The following is a 24,183-nucleotide window of genomic DNA, read 5'->3' as shown; positions in this document are numbered from 1 at the left end:
AGTTTGCCCTGAGGAAGTGGAAGGAGTATCTGATAAAGTTTCGCTTCGAGCTGTTGGTGTTGAAGGAATGTCTTCTTTTGCTAAACGATCATCCTCTTGAGGAATTTCTTTCGTACCACTGGTGCTTGGTTCACTGAAATTATCGGGCTTGTTCAAGGGTTCAGGTATGTATCTCCCTTTTCTCATCCAAGAGGTTCTTTCAGATAGGCCGACGGTTTCGTTTCCATTATCAATAGGAGCTTCCCAGAAGTACTCATCACAGCCATCAACATTGTCTTCGTTAACAATAGCTGTGAGTTCAGCTGTTTGATGTTCAGTTACTCCAGTCACCTTGTATACTTGATTTGGAGTGGTCCTGACCTTTTGATACACAACAGCCTTTTCTACTAATTTCGGGAACTTTTGTTGGGACAGTCTAGCGAATTCCACAGAGTTTTCAGAAATAAGATTTTTGTGGTTTTCAGTTTCGCTTTTAACAAATTCTGAGCAGTCAACCGTATCCTCTACAGAAATTTCACTCATGTTGTCATCCTCGTTAAGCTCAGATGCATTTTCAACATCAATTTTATTTTCTGAGCTCACGTTGGCGTTTAGAGAGTCAAATTTTTGCATGGTTTCGGTTCTCAGTTTAAGTCGGTCGTTTTCGTCCAAAAGATTTTTGAGCATGTCCTTGTGGTCTTTGGACTTAATGAAGGACTCAATTTTGTCCAGTCCATACATATAGGTCGGATTGACATCATCAGACGATATCACACTCTCACAATTGTAGGCTTCGGCATCGATTTCATCCTCCTTAAATTCTAGAAAGGGCAAAATCATGCGATGGATCTTTTGGCCTATCTCACAATCCAAGTGAAGTTGAGTAATATTGGAATATAAACGTTTAGCTATTAAACAAAAAACATTTCGTTGTTTTAACAATTTCAAATTGTCTCTTTGCAAATAAATGTTTTCGTCTTTAACTTTAATTAATTCCGACTCTTTTAACTCAATCCACATTCGCCGCTCCTCACTCTTCGACGCCGCCCTGCTTAATTGATCAGTCAGGTTAGAATTGGTGACTCGAGTTTGAGTTAGGCTACTGTCTAAATGAGAAATTATTGTATTAATATTTTTTAGTTCTTTCTCGTAAGAGGATGGTGGTACTTTAGATGAAATGAAAACAGATTGTACCTTCTTTATCAGTTCATCGAGTTCATTGAACTGCTGGCTGAGTGGTTTGGCCGTAAAGCACATATCCTCCTGCACCTTCGGTCCATTGCTTCCTCCATCGGTATTGTATCCCCTCATTTGAGACACTTCAGTCACCATGAAGCATTTTCCACCACTGCTTTCCTCCTTAGCCACATATGCCTTTCCATGAGTAGGCTTCCTCACTTCTTCGTCTTCTGAGTCAGTAGACCAAACTTCAGTGCTACCGAACTCATCGTCATTGACCGAACCCTGCACAATAAGAGCATTAATAGAAGGGTTAGCGGTAGACTTCTTCTTTCTCAACTCATCCAATCTCTTCTGCAGCACAGCTTCCTCATCATTTCCATTGTCCTTTACAGCCATCTTCTTAAGAACACAGTCCTTAGCGTAGTGGTTCTTGCCACCACAACAGAAACAGCTTACTCCGGAATCGCCATCTGCTTTCGGTTCCTTTTTGGGCTCCTCAGCTTTCGGTTCATTGTTTGCTTTTTCCGAGCTATAACTCCCCTGCCAGTTTCGATTTTTGTTGCTGGGGAATCTCTTCTTTATGAACCTCTTAGGATTGGATACCATCATGGCATAATCCTGAGTTGAGAGGTCATATTCTTCCAAGTTGAGCTCTTCATCCTCCACCACAGCTTTACTTTTAGATAGGAGGGCCAACGAACCAAGACTGGAGACAACATTCTTCTCTTGAACCACAATCTTCTCTTGTGACTTTAGAATACCCACCAGTTTCGCCAAAGAATATGATTTAAACTGTTCATGGGCTTTGACTGTGGAAACAACTGCTCTCCATTCAGATCGCAGTCCGTTCAAGAAAGTAACCTTTTGTTCGATGAGCTTCCTTTCAATGTCGTGTTTGGTCATCTTGCTGAGAAGATGATTGAAGCGATCAAACGTCTGAGTCACAGTTTCTTCGGCCCCTTGCCTGAATTCACCAAATTCAGATAGAAGCAAGGTTTGGATGGAATGTTCAAGATCTTCGTCTGTGGAATACAGTTCGCGAAGTCTATCCCACACTTCCTTCGCCGTAGTGCATGAGCTGACCAGCCTGAATGTGTCGGACTGAAGGGCGAATCTGATAAACCTAAGCGCCTTAATATTGCACTGGAGTTTGTCTTTTTCATCTTGCGCGATATTCGTCACGTCCTTGAGCAGATCATTGTACTCTTTTTGCGTCTTAATGATTCTGGACGTCGTAGAATGAGAAAACGGTCCACTGATGATGGCTTCCCATATGAGATAACCATTGTCCTCCGATCCGATCACATAATCTTCGAAATGATGCGCCCATACTTTATAGTCATGGGTGTACAGGATTGGAATCTTTGTCGTCGAACCGATGCTGTTGGAAATATTAATAGGGTTTGATTGCGTTGCGTCCATAATGATCGTAAAACCTGTTCAAAGATCAGACTTGTAATAAAGCAGATTAGGGCAAAACAATAAATACTAAGATACGTCAATTAAGATGACGGCTCAATAAATATCAATGATTGCGGAAAAACCCTAATGGAAATCTTTTTCACAGAAAAGATGTGTATCGATTACACAGCCTCCTGCTCTGATACCAATTGATGGGATTAAAACACCTTTTAATCTAAGAAGATCGATTAGATCTTGAACAAGTATATGAATTTAAAACAGTAAAAAACGCAATAATAAGAACAAACAGCTTGAATCAAACGTGTCGAATGATTAAATAAAATCCTTAGAAGAGCTCGATTAAGAACATCAACTGTAAAGGATTAGAAGATTACAAGAACGATTACAGAAAAATATTAGTGCTCTTGATCAATCGCTATTTCGATATTTCTAGAATCTTAACCTAATATGCATGCAAGCATTTAACTTATATACAATACATAAAAGGCTCTCGGTTGGACAGGCCCAAACCGGAGAATACAAGGCTTATCAACGAGCCCAAAAGACGCAATATCAAAACTCTTTTCAGCCCAACACTTGGTAGAAGACTACATTGTCATAACAAAACATTCGGGTCTTGGTAGAAGACTACATTGTCATAACAAAACATTCGGGTCTTGGTAGAAGACTACATCTCGAACTAATAGAAAATAAGGGATTTTCTAGGGCCTTTCATACTTAAAACAACATTTTCATTTAAAGGTTTACATGAATTTTAAAACAGCTTTTCAAAGCAAGACAATGACACTTAAATACTTATGAATTCACCAGCTTTAAAGCTGATACTCTCTTTCAAAATAACTTGTATTCTCAGGTCATCAGTAGACAGGTACGGTGGCCAGGTTTTGAGAAGACGGAGCAGACAAGTCTTGTCTTTTATTTTGATTGTATATTTTTGGTGTCTTATTACAATGAAAGAACACACATGTATTAAAACTGTACTTATAATGCAATGGATGATGTTGTTGCTTGTTTACTATTTTACACTGTTGTGATACTGTACATGACGTCCTCCACCCTTGAACGTTTCCGCCGTTCGTGGTTTTGGGGTGTGACATTACTGCCGTAAACTCCTAAGGGAAATGGCCTTAGGGCCGTAAACTCCAAGGGAGTTTACCCTTGAACCCCAAACACACTAGCCTTTCCCTACAACACTTAGATGCAACCCTTGAGACTTATAACACTTGTATAAGGTGTTTAGCATGTCCTAGAGTGTGTTAACTTTGTTTATTAGTTGTTTAAAGACTAATTGTTTATATACATATGCCCTCATTTGTAATTAGGATCTTTGTGCGTGTCTAAGTCTTCACTTGACACCAAGCACTTATCCGACACTTCCTTCCGATCCACTCGCAACAGGTGAGTTCATACCCCTTAATCAATGTTTTAACTGTTTTTAAATGTTTTATGGGGGGATACAAGTAGAATTATGCTAATTATTATATCAATCATATGTGATTAATAAGCACCATTCAAATGATTGGCTACTCATTAGCCGTTTTTACCAAACAGTTTCCTTCAAATGTTTTTCATAAACACTTTATGTGTTTAAAACTCCTTATTACACTGTAAATTTTACTCTGTATGTTACATTTAAAACTCATTTACAATTGTGTTTCAAACAAATGTTTCTTTATACTTAAATTGTTTTATCAAACCCATGCCTTCAAACCGTTTTATAGATTGACATCAAGTCGATTTTTCTTAGATAATAATTATGTTCAAAGGTTTTATAAAACTTATTTTATGCTTTTATATTATAAATTGCATGCCTCTATATGTATAGTTATATAAGAAATGTTTAAAAGACTTAGGAAGGCTATCCACCCTATTTCCTTTTCGCGCTTGAGATGTGGTCTGTGTTGGAATAGTGTCTAAGGCTGCAACTATATTAGGCAAGTATTTGACCCGATTGTGCATAGTCCTTTTGGGTTGCCTTCACCATAGCAACTTGATAGGATGATTTATTATGAGAGAATAAATATTATTGATATATTATGAGAATAATATAATGAATAATAATATTGTTATTTGATTAATATAAATCATAAATTAATTAGTATTAATTTGGTGACTTAAAGAGATTAAGTAAATAAGAGGGTATAAACTGTCAATTGTTTGATAGTTACACTTTAGACTGTAAATCCTTAAGGGATAAGGGATGGGCAGATTCTAGGGCTTAGCATAGCTCAAAATCATCCAAAGCTTATCTAAGGTAAGGACTTGGATTGCTTTAAAGAAAGATTATCCAGCTAGGGTTTAAAGGTGAAACCCTAGGAGTCTACAAGTATAAATAGACCCCTTGAGCAAGGGAAATCGGCATCTCTTAAAAAGAAAAGAACCCCTGGCCGATTTCTTCCCAACCTCTCTCTCTCAAATCATCCTCTTTGCTAGTTGGTGTTTGTAAGCCATTAGAGGAGTGACAATTGTGACTCTAGAGCCCCAAGACAACAAGATCAAACAAGAGATTCAAAGGTAAACTTATAGATCTGATTTTGTATTGTTCTTATACCTAATTAGTCATTAGAAGTCTTGGATTCAAAGCATGTTTAATTAGAAATCCTAGATCCAAGCATTAGGGTTTTGCATGCGCACATAGGAAAGATCTTATGGCTAAAACCCATCAGTGGTATCAGAGCCTAGATTGGTTTCTATTAAATTGTTGCTTGTTTGTTTGAATCTTATTTTCAAAATTTGATTTTTTTGTTTCTGAGTCTTGGACTCGGCGAGTCCCACAGTGGACTCGGCGAGTCCAGAATGGGTACTCGGCAAGTCCGAGCGTCAGGAAGGGCCAGATTCGGGATTTTTTGGTATTTATCTTATGGAAACTTGCCTTTATCATATTAGATCAACCCTAATCCGATTTTTTGATATATATATATATATATATATATATATATATATATATATATATATATATATATATATATATATGACTATAATCTTGATCTAATTAAAGATATTTATCAACAAATAAAATATTTAATTTCTTTATATGATAATTAATTATTTATTTGATTAAATTGGTAATTATCTTGCAAGAAATCTTGAATAAATCAAACATGGATAATTATGGAATTAATTGTTAATTAAAATTATTTGTTATTTGATCCTCCATGTTTTAAATGTTTAAAACTTGTCCTCAAGTTTTGAAATTTATGTTTTGTGATTAAAAGTTTTAATTTAGACAATTTAAATTTCAAACCCTAGATTTTAAAAGTTTAAAATACAACCCTATACTAATATATATATATATATATATATATATATATATATATATATATATGCATAACTAAAATGCTAGTCTTACCATTAGTAGGCCTCATTCACGAAGCCGATCTATAAGGTGGGTATAAGGTTGCGACCTATAAAATGGCGCTTAATGGGTGTACACTCACACCCACCGCTTGCTTGATCGGTGGAGGGTCGTTAGTCGAACGGGTAGGATAGGGCAGCCTCATCCTCTCATTAAAAGTATAATATGAAATACAAGTAACTACATTTTTTTTTAAATTTCCCAATCTTAGTTACTTTAGGAAAAGTGAATTGATGCAATCCCATGAAATTACACTTTGCACCCTTGCTAAGAAGTTAGTGGAGCGTGTGTGGTTTACCGGCACACTAATTGGTTCTAAGCAAAGGTGGCAAAGGGTGATTCATTGTTTATCATAGTTCGATGGAGCGTGTGTGGTTTACCGGCACATCGAATAGGTGATCGTTACGATGAAGGCACCATGTGAATTTGCATGGTAATTCACACCCGCTTTGTGATCCTCGGTATCCCAGTCACAAACAAGAGGGGCATATCCAGATTTAAACATGCCATTGAATAGTTTCAATGAATCTCATCCGAACCTAGGAATTCTCAATACATTTAGGACTTAAAGTTATGTTTTATGGTGGAGAATTAGTGAATCGTCATTCACTTACCTTCATATTATTTGCATGTTGGATTACGACATCCCTTTTCTAATATGTAAATATTGTTGTTGGATCCTAGCCCTAATTTTCTTATTGGGTGATAATTAGGGATTCATATTCTAATCTATCTTTGTCCTTTCTATTTGTAGATGTCGAACGCAAACAACGTTGCTGCTAGTTCTTTCACATTGATGAGCCTTTGTCAAAAGGTCACTTTCAATGGGACGAACTTTAGCGAATGGATAAGATACATTCGCACCATTGCTCGCTATGAGGATAAGGAGTATGTCCTCGATGAGAAGCTCGAGAAAATTAACTCTGAATCGCTACTCCGGCTGGAATGACCGCTTTTGAAACTCATGAGCGCGATGCAACGAAGGTACATTGCATCATGATAGCCACCATGAACTCCGAATTCCAAAAGTCCTATGAGGACATGTACCCGTACGAGATGCATCAAGACTTATTGGAGAGATATCACCAAAACGCGAGACAAGAGCGTTATGAGATTTTCACTAACATGATTTCTGCTAAGATGGGTCATGGAGAGTCTCTTACCGTGCACCTGCAAAAGATACAAAGGTATGTCGACCGCCTTCGCAAGTTGAATGTTGACTTTGGGGAAGACTTGGCGATCGACATGGTGCTTCACTCTTTGCCTCCAAGCTATAATCAATTTAGGATGACCTACCACATGAACAAAGAAGAGGTCACCCTAAGCAAACTCCAAGGTCTCTTGAGGGTCGCTGAGAGCAACTTCAAGGACAAGTCTGTTGCACCAACTCCCAATCCACCCGCTGCTCCTGTCTTGGCTATTGGACAAGGAAAGGGAAAGAATAGGAAGGCTTCGTCTAAGAACTATCGCAAGGTTAAAGCCCGAGATGGTGCCTCTTCTAGTGGGACCAAAGTTGATCCTGCTAAACCCTGCCCTAACCCAAAGGAGGCAGAGTGCCACCACTGCCACAAGATAGGACATTGGAAGAGAAGCTGCCCAGAGTACCTGCAAGCCATTAAGGAAGGAAAGATCAAGCCATCTTTCGCAGGTATATACACAATTAAATCTAACGATTCGTCTCATGCTATTTCTTGGGTTCTTGATACCGGTTGTGGTTACCACATTTGTTCTAATGTGTAGGGACTAAGAAGAAATAGGGATGTAGAGGTTGGAAGAATAAATCTAATCATGGGGAACAGAAGATCGTCGCCTGTGACCAAGATTGGAGTGTATTCTTTAGTGCTTAGGAATGGTTTAAGTTTAGATTTGAACAATTGTTGCTATTCGCCAGAAATGGCTAGAAACATCATTTCATTTCATGGTTTGTTTAGACAAGGTTTTAGATTTTCTTTTAATAATAAGAATGGTTCTATTTTGGATTATCTAAATGGTGTCTTTTATTTTGAAGCTATACCATGTAATGGAATATATTAAACTGTTATGATTGTTTATAACTTAGGAAATGATGTTTTGAACATAGATTCTTCCAATAGTATGGATAAAGAATCCTTGTGGCATTGTCGTCTTGGACATGTCAACAAGAAACGCATAGCCCAACTCCAAAGGGATGGAGTGTTGGAGTCATTCGACCTTAGGGAAGATGACACGTGCGAATCTTGTTTGCTTGGAAAGATGACTAAGTCACCCTTCGCTGGCTCTTGCGAAAGGGGTGAGGGTCTATTGGACCTAATACATACCGATGTATGTGGACCGTTTAGATCAACCACGAAGGATGGGAACCGCTTCTACGTGACTTTCACCGATGATTATAATAGATATGGGTATATCCATTTAATCAAGCAAACGTCAGAAACTTTTGAAAAGTTCAAAGAGTTCAAGAATGAAGTGGAGAATCAATTGGGCAGGAAAATCAAGATGCTTCGATCCGATCGAGGAGGAGAATACCTAAGTCTTGAATTCCACGATTATCTCAAGGAGTGTGGAATAGTTTCACAATTGACGCCACCTAGGACACCACAATTGAATGGTGTGGCAGAAAGGCGTAATCGAACCTTATTGGATATGGTTCGCTCTATGATGAGTCGTGCTTCACTACCTATCTCTTTTTGGGGGTATGCCTTAGAGACTGCCGCCCATATCCTTAACCGAGTCCCTACTAAGAAGGTTGCCAAAACACCTCACGAGATGTGGACGGGGAAAGCTCCTTCGTTAGCACATATCAAGGTTTGGGGTTGCGAGGCTTTCGTAAGACGAGATACTCACGACAAGCTCGAACCTCGTAGTGAGCGATGTATTTTCATCGGCTACCCATAGAAATCCTTTGGATATCTCTTCTATAGACCGAAGGACAATGTTGTCTTTGTTGCGAGGAGAGGAGTTTTCCGAGAACGAGAACTCATAGGCCAAGGAGACAGTGGGAGGAAAATCGAGCTTGAAGAGATTCAAGAATCGATAGATGAAGGAACCTCCACCGCTGGCACTCAACCCGAGGAGGAAACTCCGGTTGAACCAATTGACGAGTCCTTACCTCTTAGACGTTCCGAAAGAGTTAGAGTTCAACCCCAGTTTTATGGTTTTCATATTACTACCGAAGGGGACACGTATATTAGTGATGGTACACTAATAAACCTTGATGAACCTAATCGCTATAAGGAAGCCATGGCAGGCCCGGAGTCTTCGAAATGGAAAGAGGCAATGGATAGCGAGATTCAATCCATGTATGATAACCATGTTTGGAATTTGGTTGATAATGTGCCCGGATGTAAGACCATTGGGTGCAAATGGATCTTCAAGAAGAAGACCGACGTGGATGGAAACATACACACATATAAAGATTGGTCGCGAAGGGCTTTACTCAAACTCCCGGAGTTGACTATGACGAGACCTTCTCACCAGTTGCGAAGATAAAATCTATTAGAGTGATGCTAGCGATTGCCGCATTTCATGATTATGAGATTTGGAAAATGGATGTCAAGACCACCTTCCTTAACGGAAAGTTGGCTGAGGATGTTTACATGGCTCAGCCAGAGGGGTTTGTGGATCCGAAGCATCCGAATAGAGTGTGTAAGCTTGAGAAGTCCATTTATGGACTTAAGCAAGCGTCTCGCAGATGGAATCTTTGCTTCGATGAGAAATTCAAAGAGTTTGGATTTATACGAAGCGAAGATGAATCATGTGTATATGTCAAAGCCAGTGGGAGTATAGTAAGCTTCCTCGTTTTGTATGTCGATGACATATTACTCATAGGAAACGACATCCCGACTCTGCAGGAGGTGAAGTCCTGGATCGGGAAGTGCTTCGCTATGAAGGACCTCGGAGAGGCTTCTTACATTTTGGGAATAAGGATACTAAGAGAAAGAAGTAAGAGACTAATAGGACTTAGTCAGAACACTTCCTTAGAGAAAGTACTAAAACGTTTTAGTATGGAAAACTCAAAGAAGGGAGAATTACCGATACAAAGTAATGCCAAGTTGAGTAAGACTCAATGTCCGAGTACCGAAGCTGAAATAGCAGAAATGAGCCGAGTACCATACGCTTCTGCAGTTGGCTCAATCATGTACGCTATGACTTGTACTCGCCCTGATGTAGCCTTTGCTTTAAGCATGGTTAGTAGATACCAAGGGAATCCTGGCAGAGCCCATTGGATTGCGGTGAAGAATATCCTTAAGTACCTTCGGAGGACGAAGGAATGGTTCTTAGTCCTCGGAGGGAGTGATGACTTGAAGGTGCGAGGGTATAGTGACGCCAGCTTTCAGACCGACAGGGACAACTACCGTTCGCAGTCAGGCCGGGTCTTTACCCTTAATGGAGGAGCAGTGACTTGGAAAAGTTCCAAGCAGGAAATTGTAGCTGATTCAACGTGCGAATCAGAGTACATTTCAGCGAGCGAATCATTGAAGGAGGCAATATGGTTGAAGAACTTCATCGGTGATCTTGGAGTTGTACCCGCCATAAATGAGCCCATGGAGATTTTCTGTGATAATAAAGGAGCGGTTGCCTTGACCAAGGAACCGAGAGATCATGGTAGATCATGACACATCGACAGAAAATACCACTTTATTAGACATCGTGTAGAAGAAGGACAACTCGTAGTGAAGAGGATATCATCAGAAGATAACCCAGCAGATCCGCTTACGAAGGGACTGAGTAGAGTTAAGCACTTGCAGCATGCTAGGAGTATTGGGCTGAAGGATGATATTAGCATAGATTAGATAGTAGTAGAAACGTGTAATAGATAAATGTAATTAACATTTGATGATTAAATAAAGGAGTTTTATTTATGAGTAATGTTACTGTCTTATGTTAATTGTTTAACTATTGTTTCATTTTGCATGTTTCGACTTCCAGAATAATTGAATTTATTAAGAATAATCGAATTATTCAAATTGTCCACAATCGTTCATATGTTGGAAGTAGATATGAATGAAGATTGTCGTGAATTGGTGCGTAGATTGTCTAAATGGTATTAGACATGGCAAAAGATTGTTGCGACGTTCATGAGTGCTTATGAACTGGTTTTGAGCATTGGAACAAACCCGCGCTTGCTGGAATCACCTAATGGAATATGATAAAAAAAGGGTGATCACAAGACGATAATATCATATAGTCTTAAAACCTAGATATATGGTTTGTTATTTGTTAATTGATTGTACATTGATAATGCGAAAACGCATCAGTAACTCGGTGTTATAAAACGCATTGTTGTGTATAGTTGATTAATGAATAAGTAAATGCATATAAGTCGAAGTTTATCTGTAACTTTTATCCTAAGAAGGTAAAAGCGATATCTCGTCCGCTCGATGATTTGATTTGACTTATGTGTCGGGCCCGGTCAGAACTGAATTGATGTGTTCGATTAAGTTCTATGTCAAATAAATCAGAGATCGAGAAACCTAAATGCTTGAAAAATCATTCCATAGAATTGTCAGCATGATATCTAACAGAGGACTATACGATCTCTTATCTAAAGGACAAGATTGATTAGATCAGAGTTTGACAGCATGTTTGAGAGCTACGATTGCAAATCGAATTGTACTGGTGCATATAGTTACTAGACTTATCCAAGTGGGAGACTGTTGGAATAGTGTCTAAGGCTACAACTATATTAGGCAAGTATTTGACCCGATTGTGCATAGTCCTTTTGGGTTGCCTTCACCATAGCAACTTGATAGGATGATTTATTATGAGAGAATAAATATTATTGATATATTATGAGAATAATATAATGAATAATAATATTGTTATTTGATTAATATAAGTCATAAATTAATTAGTATTAATCTGGTGACTTAAAGAGATTAATTAAATAAGAGGGTATAAACTGTCAATTGTTTGATAGTTACACTTTAGACTGTAAATCCTTAAGGGATAAGGGATGGGCGGATTCTAGGGCTTAGGATAGCTCAAAATCGTCCAAAGCTTATCTAAGGTAAGGACTTGGATTGCTTTAAGGAAAGATTATCCAGCTAGGGTTTAAAGGTGAAACCCTAGGAGTCTACAAGTATAAATAGACCCCTTGAGCAAGGGAAATCGGCATCTCTTAAAAAGAAAAGAACCCCTGGCCGATTTCTTCCCAACCTCTCTCTCTCAAATCATCATCTTTGCTAGTTGGTGTTTGTAAGCCATTAGAGGAGTGACAATTGTGACTCTAGAGCCCCAAGACAACAAGATCAAACAAGATATTCAAAGGTAAACTTCTAGATCTGATTTTGTATTGTTCTTATACCTAATTAGTCATTATAAGTCTTGGATTCAAAGCATGTTTAATTAGAAAGCCTAGATCCAAGCATTAGGGTTTTGCATGCTCACATAGGAAAGTTCTTATGGCTAAAACCCATCAGTCTGGTGGGACATCGGGTATCCGTCTGAAGGTTGTTTAAATATTAGTTATATATCATGTGTACATATATAGTCATAAAGGTCCTTCCAGTTCATCCAATGCCCTTGCATAGCAAGGGTATACATCCATGTTCATACGTACCAGTTATATTACTAGTAAGCTACCATATGGGTAGTTTAGGAAGATACTAGAACTATTACTAGAACGCGATATCATTCAATGAGTCAGTTCATTCATGAGTCAATACTTGCTAGATAGAGAGAACATACATTACAGCTAGTACACATAGTACATTACTATACATGCTAGATAAAGAGAGAACACACATTACAGCTAGCCCACATAGAACATTACAATACATTACTAGACATTTACATAGATACATCTACATGAGTACATTTACATGATTACACTTACATGAGTACGCTTACATATACATAGGATAGACGTCACTAGGTGCTATAGCACAGAACAAGTTCAGGATCTAACTATACTGATGAATCGCAACGCAATTGTGATAGTTATATGGGGTATACATGATCATAGTAATGTGGATGTTCATGGCTTGTAGATATGCAGGGGTCGTGTAAAGGTCCCAAAATCCCTTTGACAGGGGAGCGTCTAGCCTGGGATCTAGCCATCACATTATACCTTATCCCTCAAATAAGGCAATTGAGTACCGATGTAGTTATTTATTACAAATACTACAGTACTTAGAAGAATTACCCTAGACTTAAGGTAATTAGTACGGTTGTACTTCGACACTACACCATAGTACTATTTCATTTTCCCATTACATTCACTTCGTGAACATTCACACGACGCATGGTAATGTAGAAACTATATTTTTGGTTAATGATAGTCAGATTTGGGAAAATACACTCCATTACAAGAGCCATACACACAGACACTAGATGCCTTGGTAGAAGGATACGATTAGTAGGAAACATAGGGCTTCTTAGGATCATACAAAACATTTTTATACTTACAATTCATATACATTTTTATACTTACAATTCATATACATTCTCAATACTTACAATTCATATACATTTTCAATACTTACAATTCATATACATACACATACTTACATACGAATTAAGACACTAAAATACTTATGATCTCACCAGCTTTAAAGTTGATACTCTCTTTCAAAATAACTTGTATCCTCAGGTCAACCATAGACAGGTACCGACGCAAGGTTCAGGGAAGATGGTGCTCGTTTAAGACGCATATTTCATTTTGATTTATTCTTTAGTGTCTATTATATATTGACAGAACACACTTGTATTAAAATTATATTATTAATGCAATGGATGATGTTGTTGCTTGTTTACTACTTTCATTGTTGTGATACTGTAAATGACGCCCTCTGCCCCAGAACGTTTCCGCCGTTCTTGGTTTTGGGGTGTGACAAAACAAATGTTTCTTTTTACATAAACTGTTTTATCAAACAATTACTTTCAACTCATGTTATAGATTGACATCAAGTCAATCTTTTCTTAGATAGTAATCATGTTCAAAGGTTTTATAAAACTTATTTTATGCTTTGATATTGTAAATTGCATGCCTATGTATGTATAGTCATATAAGAAATGTTTAAAGGACTTAGGAAGGCTAGTCGCTTTATTTCCTTTTCCCCGTTGGGATGTGGTCTGGTAAGGTATCGGGTATCTGTCCGAAGTCGTATAAATATTAGTTATATATCATGTATACATATATAGTCATAAAGGTTCTTCCAGTCAGTTCAATACCCTTGGGTAGCAGGGGTATACTTTCATGTTCATACGTACCAGTTATGTAACTAGTAAGCTACCATATGGGTAGTTTAGGAAGATACTAATACGTTTAATAGAATGCGGAAATCATACCACGAGTGAGTTCATTCATGAGTCTATACATGCTAGATAGAGAGAGAACACACATTACAGCTAGTGCACACAGTACATTACTATACATGCTAGATAGAGAGAGAACACATATTACAGCTAGTACACACAGTACATTACTATACTATTACATAGATATGTTTACATGATTACGCTTACATGAGTACGTTTACATAGATATGTTTACATGAGTGCGTTTACATATACGATAATAGGACAGACATCACTAGGTGCTATAGCATGGAACGCTTTCAGGATCTAACTATGCCAATGAATCACAACGCATTGTGATAGTTATATTGGGTATACATGATCATAGTAATGTGGATTTTCACGGCTTGCAAACATGCAGGGGTCGTGTATAGGTCCCAAAATCTCTTTGACAGGGGAGCATTTAGCCTGGGATCTAGCCATCACATTATGCCTTATCCCTCAAATAAGGCAAAATTAGTACAGAAGTAGTCACTTATTACAAATACTACAGTACTTACGAGATTACAATAGATTTAAGGTAGTTAGTACGGTTGTAGTTTTGATACTACACCATAGTACTATTTCCTTTTTCCCATTACATTCACTTCGTGAACATTCACACGATGCACGGTAATGTAGAAGCTATATTTTGGATAATGATAGTCGGAGTTGGGAAAATACACACTCTTACAAGAGACACACACACAGATACTAGATGTCTTGGTAGAAGGATACGTTTAGTAGGAAACATATGGTTTTCTAGAATGTTCAAAACTTTTTAATACTTACAGTTCATATACATATAAATACTTACAGTTCATATACATACAAATACTTACAGTTCATATACATATAAATACTTACATACAAATTAAGACACTAGAATACTTATGATCTCACTAGCTTTAAAGCTGATACTCTCTTTCAAAATAACTTGTATCCTCAGGTCAATAGTAGACAGGTACCGATGCAAGGTTTAGAGAAGATGGTGGTCGTTCAAGACTCATCTTTCATTTTGATTTATACTTTAGTGTTTATCATAATTTGTGAGAACACACTAGTATTAAAATTATATTATTAATGCAATGGATGATGTTGTTGCTTGTTTACTACTTTTCATTGTTGTGATACTGTACATGACGTCCTCCGCCCCAGAACGTTTCCGCCGTTCATGGTTTTGGGGTGTGACAGATTGGTATCAGAGCATTGTTTATAGTGAATTAAGTATATCAACCCATAAAAGATATACAGACTATAAATACAATGGGATAAAAATACTTTGACCAAGAGTTTATACTTTAAATAATAAAATATTTAATTTAGTATACGTGCCTGCATTCATACTAAAATCAGTGTCACTAGGACAGTACAAAAGAATTATGATTGTTGGGCAACACAAGTGGACTTAGAGACATATAGTAAAAACTGGGAAGATATAGCCTGATCAACTATATTATCTGAGGGTTGACTAGCATGTGCCTAAGTGTAGTTGTGTAGTTGCAACAAGTCTAAAATCTTACCAACAATACCACAATGAGAACAACAGAACATAAACCTAAAATACTATAGGGGTATTTGGTGTTACTATAGGTACTTTATACTTGAGAACTAAAAGGGATCTTCATTACTAAGTTGATAGTTGCTAAGTGGATACACTAAATTTATATGTAACTAGGATGCTATAGACTTAGAATCTGTGAAAATTTTGCTTTACCCCTATTCTTTGTGAATTTGGAGTTAAGGTCACTTATTCGAAGGCCTATCCAGTTTCGATTACATATAACTGGTATGCACTTCACAAATAGTGATGTAACTAATGAAGATTTTCTAAATAATTATCTAGATAGTTCGTCTAATAATTATTTTCTTACCACGATAACATGGCTGGACTCCATCCCCATGACAACCAGTACCTTCCAAACGAAGTCATTGCTGGTTGGTTTGGAGAAGAACCAGAGAATGATCATCCTATCCCTTTGACTTATCACCATGATGAAGACCTTTCGGAAGGTGCTAACTCCGAACCCGAGGTTGAAAACCTACCCCAGGCAGCTCCCGTTCCAAATCCTAACCCTCGTCCGGCTTTTCATGGCCCCGACGCCTCCATGGGTGGAATGCTTGGAAACATGGAGCCAAGGACAAGAGCAACCCATGCCATTTAATGGTGATCGAAGCTTTTATGACCTGATCAATGGGGGCTCAGCAGATAGAATCTTGCCAATCCTGGTCCGTAGAGTGGCCGGAAATGAGATTCAAGACAGGACAGCCCTACATCAGATCACAAAAGTTGTCACCAATGCAAGAATGCATACCCTCCGCACGATTCATCTAGAAGATGCTCGTGAGAGATATGAGAGAGACCATGAAGCCCTGCTTCAAGCATTGGCTGAATCACGAGCCGAAGTCATAGAACTCCGCGTACGCCAGAGGGTGTACGAAAGACACCTACTTGATGTGGAACGCCAACTGGCTGAACTGAGAGTTCACCAGAGGGACGACCGTCGCCAGTAGTAGATGCCTTACTTTATTTTTCCTTGTTAAAAGGAATCGTTTTTTCTGTCTACGCCCGATGTGGCATTTTCTATGAAACTATCTTGTACTGAAAGTACTTTTGGTTAGGTCTTTAGGCTGTCAAGGACTATCTTCTCTAGATATGATGTAAGACCTTTTACAAGGTCATTATCCCGAACTTTTACGTCATGAATATCAAAGATATTGACAGTTGGCTAACTTCTGTGTCATTCTTCATTCAAATACTCTCTTCATACTTTCATTGGAGTCTATCTGAAACATGCTTTAGTCAAGACATTGGACTATAGAAATTTGTGACAACCCGAAATTTCCATTTGTACGAACAATATCTATTCAATAGAAGCCAGTCCAGTTTCAGTGATTTTCAGACTTTTCCGAACAAGTTTGTGTACATTAGGGTTTACACTTCAGGAAATATCAGGAGAGTGGATGCTCCTGGGTTTGTGAAATTTGAACATTTCAAGTTTCATAATGTTACAGTCCAAGTTTGAGAATAAAAATATTTTCTGTCAAAGTATTTCAGGACTATAAATAGTTTTCTGAATTAAATTAATTCATTATTCACAATTCCAACTAGAGAAAAGCCAATTTTCTCTGACGGATCTTTGGGTTTTTATCCCAGATTGTGAGTAACTCTTTCTAGTAGTGTTAGAATACTTATTAGATGCTTATAACATGATTTAGATGGCTAAATCATTAGATCTACGAGTTTACACCCCAAGGTGTTCTTGGGCGATAAACTCCCGAAACAAAGCCAAAACCGAAACTTGTGTTATGATAAGGCCTTAGATGTTTATGTATGCATTTTAGGGACAAGAAAACAAGCCAAAATCCACCCAATATTGGGAGTTTACGGCCCAGAACTCTCTTAGGCCGTAAACTCCATTTTCTAACACAAAATGGTGATTTGAGGACTTAAGGACTTAAGGCTTGCATCTAGACTATTTTCCCGAGTAGTTTAAGGTCTTAAACACATCAAATGACACAAACAAAGGTGAGTTTATGGCCCAAGTGAATCTTAGGCCGTAAACTCCATATAAATGGACATAAGGGGTGTTTTCATGACACCTAAAGCCCTAGACCTTTACAAGAAATTGTTCCACTTAAAATGAAGGACCAAACCACATCAAAATCACTTAACCAAGTGAGTTTACGGCCAAGACATGGTTCTTGGGCCGTAAACTCCTAAAAAGGGCACTAAGGTGTGCCTAATGCCTTCATATGCTAGGAATAAAAGTCTAGAACATATCCCACAAGTGCAAGAGGCTTGAAAGCAACAAAAACAACACCCTAAGGGAGTTTACGGCCGTAAACTCCAAGGGGAATGGCCTTGAGGCCGTAAACTCCTATTTGGAGTACTTCTAGACCTTAAACCCTTCCAAGGACTTAACCACTAAGTTAGGATAATTCTAGAAAGCATTTGGGACTTCAAAACACACCAAACACACATGTTTGGGAGTTTACGGCCGTAAACTCAAGAGTTACAACCGTAAACTCCATGTGTGATGGTTAATGGAGAGTAAACTCTCATATAGGGTCCTTTGGAAACCCTAAACACAAATACCCTATCCCACAATAGCTTAGATGAAATCCTTACGACTTAAAACACTTATATAAAGTGTTAACTATGTCTAGGATGTCTTAAACATTATCAATTAGTCATTTGAGTCTAATTGAGTTCATATATGTGTGATTATATGTTCATTAGGATCGTAGTGTGTGCACAAGTCCTCGCTTGACACCTAGCCATCCTATACCGTTCAGTTCATTCCAATCACCAACTACAGGTGAGTTCATACCCCTAATCAATGTTTTAAATGATTTTAAATGCTTTAATGGGGGAGAATACAAGAAGAAACAAACATGTTATTAAATCATTGATATGTATTTTATAACTGTGTTTGTCATTTAACAGATTTCACATGCTACAATATGTGATGCATGAAATGGTTTTTAAATCTTAAAACCACATTGTTATCAAATGTTTTACCTTTGAAATGTATATTAAAATGACATCAAGTCATTGTTAGTTATTGTTCAAAACCAATAATATGTCTTACAAAACCATTTTACATTCTTATATATGTATTGATGTTATAGTTTACATCTTTCATTTAGTTTCCCACACCCTTGAGTAGTAAGAGTGTATAAACCTACATGATCAACCAATTATATTACAGTAAATTATCATAGGGATAGTTTGATGATATCAAACATTTCTTCCATTACAAGAAATCACACAAGAGTCAGTTCATTCATGAGTCTATATTAGTACATTACCTGATACATGAGTACTTACAGATGTTTACCTGATACATGAATATGTTTACATATACTTACCTGTTACATCGACACACATACATGAATACCATACAGGAACACTTTTACATAGGTGCATTATCCTGTATTCACTTACCTGGATACTTGTACTTAGAACTACGAAGATGATTTATTAGTATTTACTGTGTAAATTGTCTTTCCTATCTTGGTTCAATGGGATAGCTAGGCGGGACTTACCATTCCGAACCCCACTGATTAGCACCAGTGGTCGATGACCATCTACGGAGGTCTAAGGTTACTACGTATATTAGGTAGATCGATTTGGGACTAACCCTTCCAGCCACCTGCTGCTGCTACAGAGGACAATTGGACAATCTTCAGATGTTCATTAGGTTATACCTTTTGCTTATTGCGATGATTGTGTTACTCCTAGTACCCATCGATGACACTTACATTAATACTCGTTTTGGACAATCTTCGGATGTTCATTAGGTTATATATTTCACTTAACGCGATACTGTGTTGGTCCTAGTACCCAGTGACAACACTTACAATATTACATTTTTCCTGTTTACTTTATTTTGTGATACATTCATATAAACGATGAGTTAGATTAAGCACTTTTAGTACTAGTCAACACAAAGGAAAAACTATCATTTTACAAACAGAACATTCGGGTCTTGGTAGAAGACTACACATCATACTTACAAAACATTCGGGTCTTGATAGAAGACTACACTTCATACGTACAGAACATTTGAGTCTTGGTAGAAGACTACGCTTCATACTTACAAAACATTCGGGTCTTGGTAGAAGACTACACTTCATACGTACAGAACATTCGGGTCTTGGTAGAAGACTACATTTCATACTTATAGAAAATAAGGGTTTTTCTAGGGATTTCATACTTACCTCAACATTTTCATTTAAAGATTTAGATGGCTTTCATAACAGATTTTTACAAACAATGCAATGACACTTATATACTTATGAATTCACCAGCTTTAAAGCTGATACTCGCTTTCAAAATAACTTGTATTCTCAGGTCGTCAGTAGACAGGTACGGAGGCCAGGTTTTGAGAAGACGGAGCAGACAAGTCTCGTCTTTTATTTTGATTGTATATTTTTGGTGTCTTATTACAATGAAAGAACACACATGTATTAAACTTTACTTATAATGCAATGGATGATGTTGTGGCTTGTTTATTATATTACACTGTTGTGATACTATACATGACGTCCTCCACCCCTGAACGTTTCCGCCGTTCGTGGTTTTGGGGTGTGACAAAATTTAACTCCGGAGACATTTCCAAGTCTCTTTTAGTGGTTGGATCACGTTATTCACCAACCAACGATACCTCGGCTTGAACGACAAATGTCTTGAGAGCATTCTACGAACTTACTTCCACTCATTACTAGGACTGCATCATAGGGATGCAGGTCAACCTTTCATGAACACACTTCCACTCAGTACTAGGACTGCATCATGGGGATGTAGGCCAAACCTTCGCGAACATACTTCCAATCCGTACTAGGACTGCATCATAGGGATGTCGGTCAAAATTTCGAGAACATACTCTTACTCTTTAATTGAGCAATCGAAGCACCTCTAGGGTTAACCAAAATCGCTCACAAAATCCTTATCTTTCGTGTTACAGAATCATGTTGTCATCCGAAAACAGTCAGCCGAACAACGAAACCCCTACCTTTCCTATGGACGCCGCTACTTTCCAAGCCGCAGTTACAGCTGTCGTGACAGCTGTCCTTGCAAACCGCAGCACTGTTAACACAAACAAGACAAATAAAGGAGTTGACAATCCCGATCGTGGTAACGATCCGAGAAATCAACAAATAGTGACAGTCGCCACCGCCCAAAACAACAACTCGGAATTCAAGAAACGAAAACGTCAAGCCCAAGTGGAACGCAAGCGATTCTGAGAATTGACATGCAACAACAACAAGTGGAAACCTCTACCATCCCAGTACCAAGCAGACCATATAAAGGAACACTCCCAAAGTGCGACCAGTGCAACTATCACCACAAGGGAATTTGCCGAGTATTGCAATGCAATAATTGCAACAAGATGGGGCACATTGCTCATTTCTGTAGAACTACCTTCACCACTGGAGCAAGCCTAGTTTGCTATAGTTGTGATGAGGCAGGGCACTATTACAAAAATTGTCCAAAAGAGAAGATCAACGAAAGCAACCTTGTCCCCATAACTCCTACTCAACACTTCACTTCCACCACCAATGTTCGTGCTGTCCAGATATGTCACCAATGCGGTGAAATTGGACACCTCAATAAGGATTGCCCAATAACAAAGAACTCGGGCATAGATGGGAAGATTCTTAGGATCACAGCTGCAGGAGAACCTACTCCGGACCCACGTTAATGTAATTAAGGCGTCTCGTTGTAACAGACTTACCAACCATCCAAAACTAGTGCAACTAGAGTCTTATCTTTTGCGAGATCCCGTTAGTATAGGGATGCTCGTGCTGTGTATACTTGTCTTTTCTAGTATACCTTGTTCGCAGCAATAGTCTTGTAGTAAGTCTAAAGTATTGTAACTCTGTTGATGGTTGCACGGTTGTGTTTTGTCTGTAACGCCTTATGTTCAAATCTAATGTCCTTAAGTTTCTTTATGATTCCGACATTACCATACGACTAGATTTAATTTGATCCACACAATACCAGCTTCATACGTACATCTCTTTCTCCGTAAACGTCTTTTTAGCAAAGCCGTCACATCAGAACACTGAAGTACTCATGCATGGAGTACCTCATAGTTCTTTTTTTTTCGAAGAGATCCCCGAAGTACCACTCGTACAGTACGTCAAGTTCAATCCAAGGATCCATATAGTTGACCTATTGCTAAAGAATGTATACATAGGGGTGATATATAATCAAGGTTCTACAGGTTTAGAATTGATGATTCCACTCTAATTTCCTTCCCTCATTAGGATGTGAACGTGAAAGAAGAATCAATTATTCAGCTACCTTTTCAATCTTAATTATATACGACTCGTATACACGAGATTGTGATCGTTGAACCATATATGAATTCTAATATGAACTTCAGGACGGAGACTGCCCAAGACTACGAATAATCGCTTCGTCATGTGAACAAACTTAAAACCCAATATGACTCATGTAAACAGATCGCCCTACAGTCTAAACACCTATGGAGATACAAGAACAGTCCGGACAACTTAGCGAACTACTCAGCAATAGAATTGGAAGACCAGGATTCTCACCCTGGAGAGCTCCGGTCTTATCCTTCCAGGAGTAGACAGATTGTATCATATGTGCCTCGAATATCGGGGACTCCGTCAAGATTTCAATCAGAAATCATTATCTCTACCTCGCATGAGTGTATTGGTTGAGCAAACGCAAGGAAAGAAGTACTTTCCTAAATGGACCTGAGATCCAAATATCACCGGTTCGAGTGTTAGGGAAGGATGTCCGGAAGACTACCTTCCGAACTCGATGCGGACACTTCGAGTCCGTAGTGATACCCCTCGGATAGGACCAATACGCCCGTAGCATTCATGAGTTTAATAAATAAGGTACGCCATTCTTACTTGGATCAGTTCGTCATTTTCTTTGTAGATGATTTACTTATCCACTCTATTAATAAGAAGGAAACCATGGAAACATTTCCCCTCGGGAAAAATTTTCGTGAAGTTCTATGAACACGAGTTTTGGAATTGAAGAGTCAAATTCCTAAGACACACAATTAGTGATGTGGAAATTCTTGAGCACTCTGTCAATTTATCCAAAACCGTTGAGAATTTTTCGACACCGAAGACGCCGACAAAAATTCGCCAAATTCTAGGTCTTGCAGACCTACTGTCGTAGTCCATTCAGAACTCCTCGCAAATTACAGAAACCTTTACGACTTTGACCCAGCAGCGGGTGGCCCTTGACTGGGAAGATAAGCAACAATACTTGAAATTCCAAGTGAGAGATCAAATTCTTTAGGAAGTCTCACTCTGGGAATGGCTTAATACGCTTCGTAAAGTGTGGAAAGCTAAATCCAAGATAGTTAGGACCTCCGAGATTCTTACCAGAGTCGGTCCTGTATCTCACAAACTAGACCTACTCCGCGAGCGTAGTAACGTACATTTTACCCTTCACATCTCGAACTGAAAGCGTACCTTTCCGTCAGGACTCTCGTAATCCCACTCGACGAGATTGAGATCAACGAGATCCTCGCCTTCGTAGAAGAACCGTAGTGACCATAGACCGAGGGATCATGAGAACGAGTCATTGTCGTTTCCCATTTTGTGAAGGTTAGCTGAGACGCCAATCAAAGACCTGAATTCACTTGGGAGTGCGTGAATCAATCGATTAGGAAGCATCCCCACTTCTTGGCTTGATTATTCATGCCTACTTCCTTACCTAAATTCTAATTTCGGGACGAAATTCCCTCTAACAGGGGGGTGATGTGACAACCTAAAATTTTCCATCCAGTTCAACCTAATACTTCTTTGAAATTCAAACTCATTGTTGTTGTCTTTTAGCACAATTAGAAGTTTATTTGAGCATTATGAGCCTTCTACACTTAAGGAATAAGTGTCGGGGTTAATCGGCTGAAGTTCTAGCACAAAGAAATGGCCTTAAACACATTAACCATGACTTCACCGCCACCACATGGGAGTTTACGGTCGTAAACTCCATGTGGGCCGTAAACTCACCTTATATGGTGAAGATGAAGGTCATTTGTTCATTTCTTTCATTTCCTTGGCCCAAACTCTCTCAAGTATCATCGCGATCTTCGTCCCCGATCTTCAAAACTCGTAAGTATCTTATCCTAACTAGTTGATATCTTAGATGATCTAGTGATCTTACATGATTTCGTCCGTGAAATCATTCCATTTTGTAGATTTTCAAGTTACACCAAGAACACACACTAGTGTTCTTGGCCAGAAACGACCATTCAAGCTTCTAGATCGTAAGTGCTCTTGTTCTAACTCGTTGTACACTAGGTTTAACATGTTTATAGCCTAAAAATCATAAGGAAACACAAGAACAAAGGAGTTTACGGCCAAGACATGTTCTTGGGTCGTAAACCCCTATAAGTGGGGCAAATTACACCCTAACTCCTTCCTTATGCCTAAAACCCCAGGTTAGATCATATCCTTGAAGTGTTAAGGACTTTAAGCAG

Source organism: Lactuca serriola, chromosome 1 (assembly GCF_051521515.1).
Source record: "Lactuca serriola cultivar US96UC23 chromosome 1, Lser_US96UC23_V15, whole genome shotgun sequence".
NCBI lineage: Eukaryota > Viridiplantae > Streptophyta > Magnoliopsida > Asterales > Asteraceae > Lactuca > Lactuca serriola.
Note: the sequence above shows the minus strand (reverse complement) of the source record.